The sequence below is a fragment of the Pelodiscus sinensis genome, chromosome 21, assembly GCF_049634645.1.
Source record: "Pelodiscus sinensis isolate JC-2024 chromosome 21, ASM4963464v1, whole genome shotgun sequence".
Taxonomy (NCBI): domain Eukaryota; kingdom Metazoa; phylum Chordata; order Testudines; family Trionychidae; genus Pelodiscus; species Pelodiscus sinensis.
In genome coordinates, this window is record NC_134731.1 from 6,726,956 (window position 1) to 6,744,175 (window position 17,220).

Below are 17,220 nucleotides of genomic sequence, written 5' to 3' on the forward strand. Positions count from 1 at the left end.
AGAAATCAAATAATGTTCTATCAATATTTAGAGTCCAATAGGGAATCATTCTCCATGGAATTAATGAACATGGTGAACAAGTGGATAAAAGAAAATATACTGCACATGTAAAACACAGGGCTTGAGAAAAACCTTTGGAGCCATGGGAAAATTACAACATTCAATCAACTTTATTTCCAGTTCAACTAATCGTCCCCAGCACTCATTCTGTACACTCCACCCATATCAGAATCCAGAAGAAAAAAATAAATAAACTTTGCAATCGTATGAGTTCTTAAGTTTGGATAGAAACAGAATATTCTTAGTATCATTAATAGGACTGCCACCCTCTCCCCCAAAAAACGTCAAAAGTCAGGATTTTAAGATGCATTAAATGGTTATAGGAGAACTCCACATTTAAATTAGAATATTCTGTGCATCTTCAACAAAAGGGAACCCTTTTCTCTGTAATCAATGAACAAAAATCAGTCCTTTAAAAAAGAAAAGATGACATCACTGGCCTGCTGCCTTAAGATAGATATCATCTTTGAACCCAGCCCTGTGACGTGCAGTGAAACTTCAATTGCTATTGCAAGACCAGAGTGTTTTATGGTTGTTTCTTAAAATCCAAGGAAGGTGAATTTATCCTTAGTTTTGTGTGCGCATTATTTGCTATTACAAATCAAAAGAAAATCGACGGCTTAGGCCATCATATCCCAACATAGGCAATTTCACCATGGTAAATAACATCCATTAAACATTCAATAAACTAAAAACATCACCAACAATAATGCTGTTTATCACAATTCATCTGGACTATCCACGATGAATAATTATGAGCACAGTAGCTTTTACAGTAATAACATTTGGGACAAAATTGTCCAAAACTTTATAAAAATTATTATTATTATTAAATACCAGGCACATTTGCCAAATGTCTCTTTTACAGGAAATAGTCTATGGATTGATTTAAAATGTTTTTTTCCAGCAGGCTGCCTTGTATTTTGCTTGAGCCAGGGGATTTCTCCCCAGTGCCTTGCAGCGCACAGTATAAAGGCTGGGAACAGAACATGACCCATACTAGGCAAGTACAAACCCACACCGGATAAGAAGTCTCCTCTTTTCCTTTCCCAAGCACAGCTCTAACTAGTTGGAGGAATTTCTTGTACTTAGGGTCTCCTCTTACTTCTATTAAAGTTTGGAACATGACCTGCACATTCTTCCTTCATCTCCGGGCTCTTCAGGATGAGCTTTTTAAAGATTCAAGTGGAAACTGACACAGAATAATTCCATGAGGCAAGAAGGGAAGGAAATTATTTGGTGGGATCTAGGCGCAAGAGGGGCAGAGAGACTCCTACCACAGTGAATAATTCTCATCTCACATCCTCTCCTTCACTCCCTTGGTGACCTTAGGATAAATCTACCAAAGGAAGAAAGGAGAGGCAGAAATGAAGATTAATTATATGAGACAACAGAAAAGAGCATGGAAACCGAGATTGCTTGTTATTTTGGCTACTGAAGATCTGATTCACAAGCTCTTGCTAATTTGTGTTGAGGAATACCTTTTAAAAGCATGGTTGTTGGACTGACAGCCAGTTTCTCGCAGAGATAAGAAGTTGCTTTCATTTACACATTGGTTGCATTTATCAACTCCCTTTTGGCAGCTGAAAACATTTTGATAACATCAGAAGAGAAGTTGTAAAAGTTTAGATTCCTTCGGTCAACAATTAGGCCATCATCTCATCTCCAATACTCAATTTGATCAGGCTACCCTTCTTTCTGTTTTATTACAAATGGTAATTTCCTGATGGGTATTCCAGGTGCAAAAGACATTTCTACTTAGGTCACAAACCTCTTAAAACACCAAAGCACTATTTCAGTATCTTACTGCGGCATAAGGGGAAATGATTCAGTGGAGAAATAAGGGGCAGAAGAGATAAAGAATTCTTTTTGGCCAGCAATCTGATACCATTTATTTAAGTTAAATTTTGAGTTACCAAGTGATCCTGCTCTTGGAAAAGGCTAAGCTGTGGAACCTCCACTTCTTCACTAGCCTAAGAGAGCAGGTTAAAATGGGAACACAGGCCAGGAATCTGTGTTCTGGGAGAGGAAAGAAGGAAAACTCCTTTTCCCTGACTAATTCCCAATGCATGAGCTAGAAAATATCATAGGAAGCATCTAGACCCTAGCTATTAATCAACCAGAAGCCAGCCCATTTCACATTCAGCTGTCCCCTGTAACACAATGGCAGCAGAAAGTCATGGCTGTAGAAATCCAGGTGATCTCTCAGGCAACTAGAGCCAATACCATGGAAGACTGTGAATATGAGGGATGGGCTCCACTCCTGGATGGATTGATACAGTAGTGATTTATCCAGCAGGGGTCGATTTAGCAGATCTAGAGAAGACTCACTAAATCAATTGCTGATCACTCTCCTGTCAACTCTGGTTCTGCACCGGAACAAAATGAATAAGAGGAGTTGATGGGAGAATTTCTTCTGTCAATCCAGAGCAATGTCTATCCCTGGTAAGTACATCTAAGCTAAGCTGGCTTGAGTTACACTACTAACATAACTCAAATTGTATAGTTGAGATCGAGTGGTCCTGGTAGCGTAGATCTGCCTCCACTTTAGGGACCATACATTAGACTCTGTATTCAGCATTCAGTCCAGAGAATAGAGCACCAAGGTGATGTGCTCACAGTGCCCCAGGTGGCAGAATGAGAGTTGTGTTCTGCACCAGTTGGATCTTACCAGGAGGAGTATAGCATGAACATGATTTTTAAAACAGCTATAATTCAAAAGGTCAAGTGTAAAGTCATTTGATTAAAATAGTCATAAAAATGTAAACATTAACTCACAACTTCTCCTTAGGTCTTTCTTATTTCCAGTTGGTACCATTTCTCCCAGAAACGGCTGCACCTTATGAATCTGCAAGTTATCTCGCTTTAAAATCGTTAACCTCTCAGTTATAAATAGGAAAAAGCTAACTCCCTTCCATTCACTACACCAAACCTCAGAACTTCTACCACTACTCAAACAATAACATGTTGAAACACGAGGGAACTTTCAAAATAGAGCCCGCATATTAATGCAAGGCAGGGATTTTACTCTGCATTTACAGTGAAAAATAAAGATCAATTATACCTTTTTGGTATGACCTAGTACAACAGTGGATTCAATAATTTTGAATAAAATTATTCAAGTCAAGTTTTGATTACTGAGGTCTTAGCACTTAACAAATGTGTTTGGTTTATTTTTGAATGATGCTAAAATGCTTTTCATGTTATTTACAAAAATCTAGATAAACAGTTCACTTATGTTCAAAAAGCCTCTGGACAGATTCTTAGTAGATGTAAAATTAATGAAACTATGTTAATGATCTGTGTAATCTTACACTATTTTTAGTTTTAGAAAAAAAGAATATTAATATTCAGAACCAACAATCACATCTTTTTTGTAAATGAATGAAGAGCTACATATAGGCTATGTCTAGGCTACAAAACTATTTTGAAAGAGGCTTTTTCGAAAGAATCTTTCGAAAAAGCCTCTTTCGAAAAAATGTGTCTAGACTACAAGCAGATTTTTTGAATAAGCAAGCCGCTTTTTCAAAAGAGAGTCTAGATGCTGTCTTTCGAAAAAGCACAGTTTGCATTCAATAGCAAAAGTACTTTAGAAAATTCAAGAGTACTTTCCAAAAAAGGCATTATTCCTTGTAAAATGAGGTTTACCGCGATCGAAAAAAGTGTCATGTTCTTTTGATTTACTTTCAAAAGAACGCAGCTGCAGTCTAGATGCAGGTGAAGTTTTTTGGAAAAAAGGCTACTTTTTTCGAAAAAACCCTGTAGTCTAGATACACCCATATTGTTTTTGTCAGGCATATGAATAGGCCATTAAGCTGACTAACCCCAAACCAACTGTCTTCTACACTCTGAGCAAAATAAAAACCAAGAACAACCACATTTGCTAACATCAAACCCTAGCATGCCTGCACTTTCTGTTATTAATTCCAGAATCAATCCCACAGCCATTGTAACGGATAACAGTAAAAACAGCCAGAGGGGCCTACGAAGAGTCTGGCTAATTAGGAGCTTGCCGAAGACCAAAATTACAATATTTTCCACTGGAAAGAACATTTGAGAACTTAGTAGCTCACTGACGGCTCATATACGCAGATACAAGTCTTGGTTTCAGTGACAGAAAACATGAAGAAGTAGAATTGCCGACTGTCCCAGGTTGGTTGGGACGCTGCTGGTATCAGCCTCAGTCTCCCAGGGACTAGAAAAGCAATCCAAGCGATGTTAACAGACCAAAAGGCTGGGCAGCACAATAGGTCTAAGGAAGGCTCTTGGCCTCTCTTGGTTCTGCAGGGTTCCTAGAAGCGACTGGCATGTCCGGCTCTAGATGCAGAGGAAGTGGCAGCCAAAGGGAGCTGTAGGTGCACGGCCTGCAGGTAGGGGCAGCATGCAGAACCATCTGGCTGCCCCTGAGCCATGGAGCACGACATGCCAGTTACTTCTGGAAGCTGCTCAATGTAAGTGCCGTCCGGAGCCGGCATCTCTCCCCCTCTCCCCAAACCTCTGTCCCAGCCTTACGCCCCTCCTGCACCAACCCAGAGCCTGCACTCTGCCCCCGTACCCTCTGCCTCAGGCTCAGCCCAAAGACCCCTCCCACACTCCAAATCCCTTGGCCCCACAACCCAAGCCCACATACAGCACCACCTCCCGCACCCAGCCCCCTTCGGTGAAAGTGAGTGAAGATGGGGGAGTATGATGGACTGAGTGGGGGAGGGGCTTCAGGGAGCAGGCAAAGGAAGAGGAAGAGGCAGAGCTGGAAAAGCGTTTGGGTTTGTGTGGAACCCGGACTGGGCAAGATGTGGCCCGGAGACTGGATCTGTCCCGTCCCGTCTAACACTTTGATCCAGCCTGTGGACCTCATCTGGCTGCTTTCTATTTATATCCTGCTGCCCATGCCAATGAATTTCCAGGTGCTGGCTCAGGCCGCAGGATCTTATTTAAATGGCTCATGGTTACCCCAGCCAGGGCCAGAGCCGTGAGCCTTTTAAATAGACGCAGCAGTCCCAGGCTGTAAGGCAATGCAGGAGCGGCCGGGCCAGGAACCGCAAGCCCTTTGCTGTGTTTTTACTTCAAAACCTCTAGCCCCAGACAACTCTGGGATGAGGCTAGTCCCGAGCTCCACCCAGGCCCCGCCCATTCCAGGGAGGGGCAGGTGGAGCCAGCCGGTGACCAGTACCAAAATTCATTAAGTGGCCCCACCTGCGAAAATTATTGCCCACCTTTGGGTTGAATCCTTGGCAACCCGATGAAGAAATGCCATGTAAACAAAACCAAACGACACTGTCACTATATAAAAGCGGTGGGATGCAGTGACCAAGCAACAAAATGCCCATATTCTCTTTACTTACCTCAAACTCTGAAGGACAATTGGCACAGTCTTGGTGACATTTGTTACAGCAGGCGCACACTTATAAGATATAAAACAGGGTTTTTTTATGCCTCATGTACTACAGAACACAAACACAAACCACGTTTACAGCGGGAAAGGGGGCTGGTTTTCCCAAGCAGGAACTGTAAGACTTGGCAGTTAGAGCTCTATATTCCAAGAGTTAAGCTTGGTCCAGTAAAGATAAAAATCTCCCGTTTTATGATTTTGTAAGGCTGCCTAACAAATGAGGATCCAGCTGTAATTGTAACATTCCAAGCTCCAAAGGCGCCAAGTTTTACTAACTATAATTTAAGCTGGTCCAGTTGATGCAGTCCAAATTCTTGTTTGGATAATCAGCCTTTGTTTAAATATGGACAAAAAAAAAGCATAGGCCAGCATTAGCCGCTAGGCATGTCATGTGAGCTGATTACCCTGAAGCCTGCAGTAGCAGAAACTCATACACAAGAGGAGGATTATTTTGCTAGTATTACTGTTACGGTAACATATAATCAGTCCTCCTCTCCCTCCCTCCCCCCGCCTTACAATTCACAAGTCTTCTTTCCAAGTTCAAATAAAGTTTAAAGGTGAAAAGGTCAAGGAAGTTTCATAGCTGGCTGTTGAAAGAGGTAGAAATAACCCGGGTCTTCGAGCTTGCATCTTATTAAGTGCTCAACAATTTTATATTTTGCTGCAATTCTAAAGTGTGCAATCCCTTATGTCTGGATCTGTTTGGATAGAAATTAAACACTTGTTAATAATTTATAACACAATATCATTATAAAAGAGTAGTGCATGTCAAGCAACTATATTCAATCCATAAAGCAACTCGAGTGGCTCATTAGCCTATTTGTCAAAGCAGCAATATTTTTTTTAAAATCTCATTTCTGCTGAGGGAACAACAGTTCAAGAACCACCCAGCTTGCTTGGAAGTCATTTCTGCCTCCGCTGGGAGAGATTTCCACATTGCTTTGCCTCACCCACAGCCAAGTCATGCCGGGCTTGCTTTAAAGACTGATGCTAGTTTAAATTCTGACCAGGAAGTGTGAGAATACTCGTTATTAGAAGAGAAAGAGAAGGTCCGGTCAGGGGATTAAGTCATGACACAAACAATATGTGGATCCCATAATAATGTGCTACACATCCTTAATTGTCAACCGTACATTTGAGTGCAACGTGACAATTAAAAAATGGGCCATTCAATGAACAGAAATTCTAAGTTACTTGTATGTTTGCAGACATTCCCTCTCAGCTCATTAGAGAACGCAAGTCAAGCAGGGAGGAGTTGTGTTCCCTACTGTTGGCGGTGTCACAGAAGGTCCCATTTTTCTTTTGAGATATAAAATTTAATCCGTTAGCCTCTTCTGAAAAGTATGTATGCCATTGGACTCTTTAGGGAGAGAAGGTGTCATGCCACGCAGGTCTTGGCCAAATTCCAAGTTGGGTAATTACATTACTTGATCTATGTTAAAATTTCCCAGTAGTCTCCTAGCTGGCCCTGAATCATTGATTCATGTTTCTATGTGAGATGACTTTATTTCTGCTGAGTAAAGTGATTCCTTCTGTACAGATCAGGCCAGATTCTCAACTGGTGAAAATTATCCTAGCCCCACTGAAGTCACAGAGCTATGCCAATTTACACCCACTGGAGAACCAAACAGTTCTGTCAGTTTCATGGCATCAAATGCTTTTATAGCATTTCTGGAGTGATCTTCTTTCACATCAAGATAATTCTGTAGTGGGCACTGGCCTAACTTTTATCATTTCCCCCTATATCAGTGGTCCCCAACCATTTGGGGCTCCCGGGCTACCGGGAGCGGGGCCGCACATGCGTTGGGCGCCCGGGGCGCAAGAATGGCTCAGGCTGGCCCTGGTCACTATACGGGTGCACAGAAATGCCCCAGCGGGCGCCATGGTGCCCGCGGACACCGCGTTGGGGGCCACTGCCCTAGATACTCAGCCCCACATTTAACGTTTGCTTTTATTTTTCACTTGTTTCAAATTAATGACCAATCTATTTTAAAAGCTCAGATTTCAATAAAAGAAACAAGGAGGATGAAATGTGGCCTTAAGCCATCCTTTTCAAATTTGCTGAGGCAGATCCACAGCTGAGACAAGTTGTCATTGTTATATATACAGTAATAACAGTTCACACCACTGAGGATCTGCTCTCTTAGGGGCATGTCTTTACTAGCCAGAGATCGACATTCTGGTGTTCGATTTAGTGGGTCTAGCATAGACCCGTAAATCGAACCTAGAGGACAGCTCCGGCCGGCGCATGTACTCCTCACGAGCCAATGGGTGCATTTGTTTCCATTGGTCTCCTGCAGTGAGGATGGCGCCACTCTTGGCTTAAGGTAAGCCGACTCCAGCTATGTACTCTACGTAGCTAGAGTGACGTACCTTAAGATGACCTTCCAGATCTAGTGTAGACATGGCCGTAGGCTTCTCTTAAACTTGTTGTCCCATATATAACAAACCTCTTCTCATAGGAATTCCCAAATGTGTCTTCCTGAGTTCTCAAAGGGTTTTTTTTTTTTTTTTTTTTTGCATTTGGGTGGAGGCAGCAGTACCAAGCCAAGGCCAGGAAATCTGGGACCTTAGAGAGTTTTCAAACAGAAGCCTTTATTGGTGAGGTATTTTAAAGTCTCCTGTAGGCCCACAACCTTCAGTGCCAGAGTGAGGAACAGCCTTGGCACTTGCTAACTGTGCTTCCTGTCCCCTTCATTTCATTGACTTCTCTTGTCTCTGTACCAGGAGTCAATGAATGCCAGAAACATTTTAAAGCTACATTTGTACACATACATCACTGCTGAGTGGTAGTGGGTGTTAATAGTCTGGGTCCTAAGATCAGGCTCTGAATAATCTTGCAACACAGGAAGTAAGAGTCCAGATTTTAGAAGGCTGGAACTTTATATTTATCTATAAAATGTAAGGGTTTATAAAATCATGTGTAGAAAGTGAATAAGAAAAAGTTATTTACTTGTTCCCAAACAGAAGAACTAGGGGTCAGCAGATGAAACTAATAGGTAGCAGGTTTAAAACAAACAAAAGGAAGTATTGCTTCATGCAGTGCACAATCAACCTACGGAACTCCTTTCCAGAGGATGTTGTGAAGACCAGGACTTTGACAGGGTTCAAAAAAGAGCTAGATTCATAGAGGATAGGTCCATCAATTGCTGTTAGCCAGAATGGGTAGGAATGGTGTCCCTAGCCTCTTTGTTAGAGACTGGAATGGGTTGCAGAGAGAGGATTGCTTGATTACCTGTTCTGTTCATTCCCTATGGAGGCACCTGGCATTGGGCACTGTTGGAAGACAGGATACTGGGCTAGATGTACCTTTGGACTGACCCAGTATGGCTGTTCTTAGGGTCATTCATGCAAGTACATAGATAAAATATTATTATTCACATATTGACAAACATTGCATTTCATTCAGTCGGATGTTTTAATGGTCAAGATTTGTATCTGTTTAACAAGACAGCATCTAGTACATGATTATTTCTGGTAAATATCTGGCTGGTCAACAACGATTTTAAAATTCCAGCTTTATGAGGCTCCTCATTTCATAGAAATATATTTAATCAATCATCCTCACAGCAAATCCCCATCCACTGGATTTTCAGGATATTTCAAAATCCTATTGCCACTGATAAAGTAGGATTCATAAACAAAGAACAGAAATACATACTTAATACAATATAACTGCTGTTGACTAAAATATAGCACCACCAAAATTGCACCTAAAAGAATTCAACAGACTTTATGACTGCCTGGAATTAGTTCTGAAATGACATAGGGTAGAAAGAAAATGTAATGACTTCTGCTTTAAGCCACAGATCAAATATGTTATGCCTAAATATATTTACAATTTTTCTGTATCACTTATATTTTTTCTTTTAAAATTGGCAGTACATTATAAACCACACTTACAAATGACATCTCATGCAAATATTCAACTCATATAAAAAGTGCAAGTAACAGCCATTTAGCTTTCCAACAAAGAAATAAGCCCAAAACTGCTAATGGACATCTAGGGCAGTAAAATCACTTCTGCAAAATCCATTAGTCATTAAAATTTCGGTCAGCCTAAGTTTTTATAGCAAAACCTGTAAAAACTCAATATCTGATTTCTCTACTGGGACACTGAGGTGCGAAGATCCAAATGACGCTGGAATTGAATTTGTATATTTGAACTGCCTGAACTCAGTCTGCCCTGCACAAATTATTTTTCCACTAACTTTTATAGGGTTCTAGACTACTGTACTACAAAAATAAAGAAACATTAACATAATTAAAATACAAGGAACTTCATAATCCTTCCGTTGGAATCTGTCTTATTTATTCAAAAAGTAGAACAGCTTTGAAAGAATTGCAGAAATGAATGAAGCCCTTCAGATACGCCACCAGAAAAACATCTCATAGCACACTGTTGGAAAAAAACCCAAAACACTGAACCTACACGAAGATCACTGCACAAAAAAGGCAGTCACTTATTTCCATCTGGAAACACTGTCAAATGGAAGTGAATTCCACAAAATTCCCAACGGATCCAGAAAAACGTAATTTTGCATCTTGTGGCATCAACACACACTAGCTGCAGCAGTCCAGCCCAGGGCTATCGGTCTTACATCAAGGTTTCAAGCAGTGCCAAATCAGAAGCACAGAAGCAGCATCCTAGATACAGTGATAGTTGATTAAATGTTCCATTCCTTTTTTAGAGTTCTCCTTTATTTTTAAGGACTTCTGTGATGTGTTGCGAAGATAAAATCTGGTAACATATGGTAGCAGAGCACACATTACATTTTACAGTTATAGCTTTGCATATTGTAAAGTGTGATATTTATATCCCTCGGTTCTATAATTACAACTGAACAATTACACTGTATTTTTTTAAACGAACAATTCCAGCTATCTTATACTTGCTTAGGACAAATCGTACTCTGTGCAATCCAGCAAAAAGAAAAGAAGGTCCAATGAACTCTCCTAGATTAGGGATGTGGACAGGTAACTGGTTACCTGGTAAGCATTACCTTTACTGGGTGATGCTTACCAGGTACCGGTTAACTGGCCCCCGCCAGACTCAGGAAGGAAGGGCTGGCAAAGCTGGTGGTTACTGAGCAAGAGGCTGGTGATGGCTGAGGGTTGGAACCCATCCTGGGGGCAGCCACGGCAGATTCCCAGGGGATGGAGCTGGCACCCTTGGAAGGTAGGAAGGACAAGGGGGCCGAGGGACAGAGCTGGCACTTTAAATGATGCCTAAAGTTAAAACAGGGCAATTGATTCTCTCTCTTTCCCTCTCTCTCTCGGGCCTTGCAGAAGTCAGTTAACCTTCCTAGCTCATTTTCCTCATCAGTATATGAGGAAATTGATTACCTTCCTCTCATAAGAAAGTTTTGAGACCCAAGGTTTGTAAGTTGCTTGGAACTAGTAAAATGTAACATACATTCTTAATATTACTAATGTATTAGACTTATTATGCCACCATGATGGTTGTGCTTCAGTTTCTTCTAATGATAATCCAGCTAAGCAGCAAAAGGACATAGCAGCTTCTGTTTACAGGTCAGCTCAGGTCTCCCGTAACAAATATGCTCCTGGCTTTTAGTGAAACATTTGAATTCCAAAGTGAAGCCTACTCTCCTTAGCACACAGAATGCCTCAGATCTGCAGTATGTCACAAATGTACACACAAAAGGATCTCTGGTTATTGCTGTGATGGATGGCTCTTTTATGGACACAATACACGGGTACCCATTTCAAATCAACAAACAACGATTTTTAAGAAAGGGCTTGTGTGAAACGTTATTTGTTTATCAAATGGAATCCTAGAAAAAGGTATTTTCATAGTCTCATAGACTACTAGAACTGGAAGGGACCTCAAGATGTCAAGTTGAGTCTCCTACACCAATGGCAGGATCATCAAGATCAGGGCTACTCAACTTTGGAAGCCCCGGGGGTCACAATGAAACTCACAGCACATGCCGAGGGCTGCGACGTTAAGTGTGGTTGCATATATATGCAAATACATCCGTTTACACTGATGAGCATGAATACAAAGATTAAGGCAAGACTACACGACACGCAGGCCCCATTTAAGTCAGTTATGCTAATATTAATAAAAGGCAATATTTACCCGATTTCCATCCATATGGCAGCACTTTTAATGAACAATGACAGTCCAGGAATTTAACTACTAAAACACATATCAAGAGAAGACCATTATATTGACTATTTTTTTGTTTTGGCTCCCACCCGTGGTCCATGAGTTGATCCCCGCATAAACCCAAAACGCACTGTGGGCCGCAAATAAACGGGCCACATGTTGAGTAGCTCTGATCAAGATAATCTGTGACAGATGTTTATCCAACCTGCTCTTAAATATCTTCAATGATGGAGATTCCACAACCTCCCTAGGCAATTTATTTCAGTGCTTAATCACCCTGATAATTAGGAAGTTTTCCCTGATATCCAACTTAAATCTCCCTCGCTGCAATTTAAGCCCATTGCTTCTTGTCCTAACATTAGGTATGAAGGAAAATAATATTTCTCCCTCCTCCTTGTAGCACCCTTTTAGGATTTGAAAGCTGTTATGTCCCCTCTCAGCCTTCTCTTTTCCAAACTAAACAAACCCAATTCTTTCAGTCTTCCCTCATAGATCATGTTTCCAGACCTTTAATCGTTTTTGTTGCTCTTCTCTGGACCTCCTCCAATTTCTCCACATATTTCCTAAAATGTGGTGCCCAGAACTGGACACAGTTGACTAACTCTGTTTCTTTACTCCAGAATAGAATACGGTGTTTCTGCATAGAAATCATACAACCAGTCTAATACATGTTATGTAAAGTCAGCATATCAAAATGTGAGCTCCAAATTGACTTCATTCTGAAAAATTTTGGTGTAACAGTTATTGTATCTGGATTAATAAGTTCACATATAACTTCTTTTAGACATAAGTTCTACTTTTAGATCTATATTTGAAACTGGATGGAACTGTGAGTTGCTTATTTTGAATTACATATGAAGCTTTCCAAGTTGCCTAATTTTTGCATAAAGGTCCATGTCACAACTTGCCCGTTTCAAAAAGTGATGATATATACACACCCAAAATAAGATCCATGTGTCTTATAAATTTTTTGCTTCTAGCTTAGACTTAAAATTTACCTGGAAGGATTCTGTTTTAAACGTGGGCTTGTGTCATTTATTTTTTCTATCATAATTTATAAGGAAGAGCTAAGAAGTTTGGGGAAGGTCATTTGTGGTTGTTGGCTTTTTTGTTAAGGTGGTCTCTGCTTGTTTTTCTTGTTAGAAATATCAGGAATGTCAACTACAGGCTTCACTAACTTTGCTAGAAGACTTGTTAGGGATCACCTAGGACGTGCACTGTTAGCATACACCCCTTAACGGGAGGATCAGAGGCGTTAAAGATTTAACAAAGGCTTCCTTTGTCCAAAATGTTAACTAGTCACTTACAACAAAGAGGTATTAAAATCAAAACCCAGAAAATTTTAAGCAGTATGACTAAAAATTCTTCTCTCTCAACTGTTCAACTTTCAATTTCCTGTCTCTTTCATGTCCCTTACTTATTAGTTCTCCAGCCATTACATCTTCCAGGCTAGACAGCACCCACATTTCTAACCTATAAAACAGGAGAAAAAAACCCCAAAACCGTTTAAGTGCTTTTTTGTAGATCAGGAAATAAGCAAAAAAGGGTGCAAGTACATTTTTCCCCTTTGGAGTTTGCCCTTGAGTTTTTATTATTACTAGCAGTAGTAAAAGCAGCAAACTATATATTATGATAGCATCCAAAATCCTATGGCTCCATGCTGGGTGTCGTATGGCCACAAAAAACACACAATTATTGTACTGAAAGGCTACTGTAAAAGCTAGCAGCAAAATAATAATCTGAAACAAATGAAATCTAATGTTAATTTTTTGGGGAAATGCAATACTATTCCAAAGCACGGGTATGACATACAGGAAGAGGCCATAAGATTAAACCGATGCTTTTTAACCTTTCCACATCCTGAGCTTTTTTTTTTTCCTCATCATTTTGTTTCACTAGTTGACTATCTCAGAGACAAGAACAAACATACCCTTCACTTTAGTATTAGATCACACCAAAAGAGCTAAGGCTTTAGATGAAACAAGAAGCTGAAAATAAACTGATTACACATGCATCAAGTATACCAGTCACTAAGCATTTCAGGATTGTAGGGATAAGGTACTCTCTTTGCTTATTATTGCCTCCTTGATCCAAAGAGATTTAAGCAACTGGTTTCAATTAGATGTTTTTAAGCTAGTAAAACTACATCCATAAAGACATATTTATAGAACAACTTAAAACTGGAAGAATTAGAATGACTACAAAACTGATGAATTCCATTCCCCCATCCCCTAGAATCATTTACTATTAACGAGCAAAAAGCACTGCAATTTTAAGAATTAATCCACTGTAGCAAAATTAAATCAGATACACCAGCAGGGATAATGATAAACTGATGGCTCTAGTGTTGTCAGTTTGTGGGTGATACAAGTTCATGTTGTCTGTGCCCGTGGCCACTCTGTTGGAATAAACATGAATATAAAAGGTAACATTAAAAGTGCAGCAGCACCAACCTGGAATCAATTCAGTTCCTGAGTATGCAGACTTGTACTAAGTAGTATAGGATAAATATTGTATTTAATAAATAATCTGACTGGTTCCAAAACTGCCAAACCTCAGCACATGGAAACAAAGGAAGACATAGTGGTGACAGTAAATGAAAGAGAGATGATAGTCATTTCCTTCAAAATTCCACAACACTAAAGTACCCCAGTGTGGCTTTGCGACACACGATTGCTTTCACCCACTGTATTCTGAGATTTATAGAAATGAAAATTAGTTTTGATAGGGATTTATCCGGCAGTTGCTTAATAACATTTATCTAAAAAACTCTGCAGCATGTGACTACAAATATTCGTAAGATGAGTCTTCTTATTTGTACCCTAATGAATACACCGCCACAGCACATTATTTCATTTCGGCCTTGTAAAAAATAGAAGAAAAGGAGTCTGAATGCCAGTACAGATGGATTTATCATCTGTTGTATGGGCAAACTAAAGCCCAGATCTGCTAAAGCTGTGAGCACAATCAGTCAAGTACTCATTAGTCATGTATATTGTGCTCCTGAATATCCAAATACTGAATAAAATATTCAACTACTGATCCACAACTATCATCCTAAATTTTAACTTCACGAGACAGGATACATTTATAACCCAATGAAATCCGTGGGGCTAGGGGCAGGCCCAAAGCCATTAATTATGAGAACTGTTGAGAGTAGGGTTGCCAGGTATCCGGTTTTCTACCGGATAGCCTGGTATTTGCGCCCTCTGTCCGCTAGAAAAATTCAGAAAATACTGGACATGTGCAATGTCCAGTATTTTCTGAATTCCCGGCTGGGCGCCGGACGGAAGCCTGACGGGGGCGGGGGAGCGACTGGGAGGTGGGCCGCAATTGGCGCTGGGAGCCCTGTGGTCGCACGCAAAAGCCAGGCGGGGCGGGGGCCAGGACTCCCAGCCACTCCCTCTGCCCGGATTTTGCACGTGACCAGAGGCACTAGTCGTGGCCCCACCTCCCAGCTGGGAGTCTCTGGGTGCGTGCAGAAGCCAGGTGGGGGGAAGGGCTCCCAGCCTTGTCCCCACCCGGCTTCTGCTTGCAACTAAAGGGAGTGCCTGCCGGGGGCGCGGTCCGAAGGACTCTGGCTGTGTCCAGTGGCTGCACCCCCTGCCAGGTCTGCTTCCCGCCCCCCTTCCTCCGGGCCTCCCTCTCCTCCTGTCCAGTCCCATGGCCCCCAGACACTTCCCCCCCCACTAGCTCTGTTTCCCGCCCCGCCCCCTCCCAGCCAGCCCCGCCCTCCTCCCGGCCAGCCCCGCCCCCCCGCCCACAATCAAGTGTGTCCGGTTTTTTGGTGGGATCTACCTGGCAACCCTAGTAGTGAGCAAATCAGTGTTATGGGCACAATTCTGAGAAACCAAACTATCATTCAGAGTTACATGTCAATGAATCTCTTCGGATTGGGCCTGTAACAGGGTGAGACTCACCACCAGAGGCACTTCCTGCTGGTCACTCTGGGAATTAGCCCTGGAGCCCCCCTTTCACTGGTGTCTCACCTACTGTTACCTATTTTTCCTCTACCTCTGTGTTAGGACCCACGTCCCTCCCAGACCACGGTGTCCTCCCCACTGGCTGCTGCCATGCCACAGTGCTCCTACTCCCTGGGGTCCTCCCCCTCAGGGAATCTCCAACCACCTATGCTCACCTTGCCTCAGTGACCCGCTGTCAGTCGCTCCTTATCTTGGGCAAACCACAGACTAAAATGGCTACTCGTCATTGGCAAAGGGGTGTGGACCTGCTGCCTTTGCCTTCCCTCGTTGCTTCCCTGTAGCCCTAGTACCCTCAGGCCTTGCATCAGGCCATGCACCCTGGGAGTTTGCCTGGCCAGAGCTTCCCCAGCTCGGCCTGCCTTTCCCCAGCCCTGCTCTAAATCAGAAAGCCTCTAACTTCTCTGGCAGCCAGGTCCCTTCTGCTCCATGGCTGGAGCAAGAGTGAGTCCAAGTCTCTCCTCCCCTCCAGAAGCCTTTATTTATACTGCTCTCAGCTGGGCCCTAATTGGCTAATACCTGCCTCAGTTGCTGGCTTCACAGCTCCACCCCTCCAGCCCTATTCCAGGCTGGGTTTTAACCCCTTAAAGGGCTAGTGCGGGGCAGACGCCCTAGCTCAGGGTGTCTGAACATACATATTGTACTGCATGAGTGCTGTGTGCGTGTCATTTTCAATAATATTATTATTACATTATTGCTGTGAAGCTTAAATTTTCCCTCATCTGTTCGGTAAACATATAAACAAGGTAAGAATACTTAGAAATCTTTTTGATTTGATTAATCCCTTCAGTCTTCTACCCAGAGACTAGCTCTGGGAACACATTTCTGATGTGTCGGCAGCATACCATATAACGTGCCTATGTAGGACTAAAAGGGTATGTCTACACAGCAAAGTTATTTTGGAATAACGGCTGTTATTCTGAAATAGTTATGCGAGTGTCTACACAGCCATTCAAAACAATTTTGAAATAATGGACGACTTATTCAGAAATCTGTAAACCTCATTCTACGAAGAATCACACCTATTCCAAAATAGCTCTTTTGAAATAAGGCGCGTGTAGACGCTCCACTGCTGCTATTTCAAAATAGCCCCTCACCAGGGCTATTCTAAGTTATTCCTCCCCAGTGCCTCCTACGGCTCTCAACTGAGATAGCACGTCTACATTAAGGATGCCTGCCTTGGACTAATTTTGAGGCTTCCCTGCAGTGTAGACGTGCTATTTTGAAATAAGCTATTTGGAATAACTATTCTGGAACAGCTTTTTTCAAAATTAATGTGCAGCGCAGTCGTACCCAAAGAGCGCCTTTTAATGCAGTGGTTTTCAAACGACTGGTCGTGGATGGAATGTCAGGCACTGGGTCTCATTGCTGCAGGGGGATCAGGTGACCAGCAGGGGCACTAAGGCATGGGGATACCTGTCTGTCCTGGCTCTGCAGACTGCGCTGGGCCCTAGAAGCAGCTGACAGCAGGCCAGGCTCCTAAGTGGGGGGCAGCGGAGAGCGCACAGGGCTCCATGAACTGCCCCTGCCCTGAGCACTTCTCCCATTGGCGCCACCTTCTCCCATTGGCTGGGAGCCTGCTGCTGGCTGCTTCTGGGGTGCAGCAAGGTCTGCAGTGCCAGGAGAGGCTGGAAGCTGCCTTAGTACCACTGCTGCAC

General features: G+C 42.3%; 1 protein-coding gene across 10 annotated transcripts in view; it reads right to left on the reverse strand.

The window, feature by feature from the left end:
• BCAS3 (BCAS3 microtubule associated cell migration factor) overlaps positions 1-17,220 on the reverse strand; it is a 593,281-nt gene that overhangs the window by 161,556 nt on the left and 414,505 nt on the right. The gene's annotated exons all lie outside the window — the stretch shown is intronic.